The 2,500-nt window shown below is 37.6% G+C and overlaps 1 protein-coding gene across 1 annotated transcript in view; it reads left to right on the top strand.

Annotated features, from left to right (window-relative positions):
- The window catches only part of LOC128618270 (uncharacterized), a 19,564-nt gene extending 18,083 nt beyond the window's left edge, over positions 1 to 1,481 (top strand). Inside the window, exon 16 of the mRNA XM_053641809.1 lies at positions 548 to 1,481. The gene's annotated coding sequence lies outside the window, so the exon portion shown is untranslated. The remainder of the gene's footprint in view (positions 1 to 547) is intronic.
- The last annotated feature ends 1,019 nt before the right edge of the window (positions 1,482 to 2,500 follow it).

Genomic DNA, 2,500 nt, shown 5'->3' with positions numbered 1-2,500 from the left:
CAAACATATATACGCACACACACAAACATACACACACACACACACAAACACACACACAAACACACACACACTCACATACATACACACACACACACACACACACACACACACACACACACACACCATCAGACAACACATAACATCACATCGTTAGTCAAATATTTTATATCATTTGTGCCAATGACCTCAAATGTATCAGATCTTGTGTGATAAGTGATGTATTTATAGAAATGATGTAAAAGGTGTGATATGAAATCAGCCTCTTTGTACTTCATCTTGTTTTATTTGAATTGTACCGGGATGGAGGTGTACGTTTGGAGTTTTAGTTGAAGTTCATGTTGAAGGTGATGCAGTGGTTAGATTTTTACAGCTGAAGCACAGCGATGGTTTACATTCAGGCTGCGGTACCTTCACCACAATAACGCTTCAGTTCCTTTTTCTTCTCAGTATTCAGATGCGACTGCACAATACCACACGCTAGGCTAGTAATAAAGCTTCAGCGCTCTGTGTGATATGTTTGATTTTTGCTTTTTATCCACCATTACAGATCTATCCAGTGTCTCACTCGAAGCACACGCCTGTCTAGACGTCTGGAACTACATCAAAGGATTTTAGGATCGTAATTTTAATTATGATTAAAAGGAGGATTTTAATTTCACCCTGTTTACTTTTAGCTGTACAGTTCAATATTTCTAACAACACAGGATTTTCATTTGTCCTTCTATCCATTTATTGTTTAATCTGATTAATTGTGTGTACGAACAAACATGTGCATGTAGAGCGACCTTGAGAGTTAGATAAGTGCTATTTAAATGAAAAGTATTCTTCTTCTTCTTCTTCTTCTTCTTCTGCTTGTTATTATTGTTGTTGCTGTTTATTTTCCTGACGTTATGTAGCGTTATGCTACCTGAGTATTATTAAGCATCATCTCACCTGCGCCCCTCACCTTTTATATATTCATTTTTTGTCTGTTTTTGGTTGCTCTGGTTTCTTTGTAATAAAGAATGTATATCATTATAAAATAAATAAATAACCAACAGCTATAGTATCATGTAGTTTGTTAGCAAACAGTACCATTTAAAAGGAAAAAAAAAGAAAATGTAAAAATATTAAAAATAATTTGGAGTAAAATAAGGTTTGAAGGAGGGACGGTGTTAATAGAGGACGTGTGTAGTGTGTAATGTTTATCTTTTAGCACCATTTTGCTCATTTTGGGGTCGGGGGCCAGTAATTCTGGATTCAATACATTGTTCTAGACCAAACGTTTATGTTGATTTTATGTTGTTAAATAAACGGTTGTGTTTTAGATAAAAGGTTTGAGATTGTGAGCTAAATCTGTAGCTTGGAGCTTCCTGTATTTATATAATCACTTCCCTGGGCGAGATCTCCACGGTTCCTCATCACTGCACGTCTTCAGGCTTTATTACCTTCAACATGCCAAGCAGTATTACAGTCAGCGGCCATTTTAGGTCCACCTTGCTGTCCAGTTGACTTTGAAGGTGTATAAATACTGATGCTGCACAAAGTATTGGCACCCGTCTGACCTATCCATCATTGGACAATGAACATTTATAAGAGCTCCTGTGTGTTGGTATATTCTCGTGCATGTGTGTGTGTGTGTGTGTGTGTGGTGCTGGGACGAGTGTACTGTAGAAGAGGAAAATATGTTTCTAGTAGATAGCACGTCGAGACTATAGTTTAGATGTAAAAATGACAGTGTTATGATGTAAAACGGTTGAAGAGATGACCTAACAGTGTGTTTATGTCCAGGGGAAGAGCTGTGTATTTATAGAAAAGCGATGTCATCTTCCACAAGAACTTGCTTTATATGTTAAACAGAACTGCCATCATGTATTTCTGACATAAACAGAATTTTATTTAATATTTATTTTATATAGACAAATCAAACCAGTAGCTTTGCACTAGCCGGATGTTTCCTACTTATTTACAGCCTCGCGTTATGTTGGAGATTTTACTCTTTTAATAAAACAAGCTTCAGATTAAAGCCATTCAACGTAGGCTACATCCACATTAATCCAGATAAGTTTGAAACACATCTTTTTTTTTAATAAGTTTTGGCCTTTTATCCACACCCAGATGCTTCCATCCACACTGAGACAGTGTTTCCATCCACACCCGGTGTTTCCATCCACACTGAGACAGTGTTTCCATCCACACCCGGTGTTTCCATCCACACTGAGACAGTGTTTCCATCCACACCCGGATGTTTCCATCCACACTGAGACAGTGTTTCCATCCACACCCGGATGTTTCCATCCACACTGAGACAGTGTTTCCATCCATCAAGAACGGAACATTACAAAAACGCTCTCCCAAGTGGCTCAGATTAAAACCGCCGTTTTCACACTGTAGTGTGGACTGAGAAAAGAGAGGTATTCATAGACAATGATGTATTTATAATCATGTGACACAGATTTTGGATAAGTAGATTCTATTAATGCAAGACCTTAAATGAACCCCTGACTCACAAATAACAACA

This window comes from Ictalurus furcatus, chromosome 14 (genome assembly GCF_023375685.1).
Source record: "Ictalurus furcatus strain D&B chromosome 14, Billie_1.0, whole genome shotgun sequence".
NCBI lineage: Eukaryota > Metazoa > Chordata > Actinopteri > Siluriformes > Ictaluridae > Ictalurus > Ictalurus furcatus.
The sequence above is the reverse complement of the archived record's forward strand: the minus strand, read 5'-3'. Positions and strand labels throughout refer to the sequence as shown.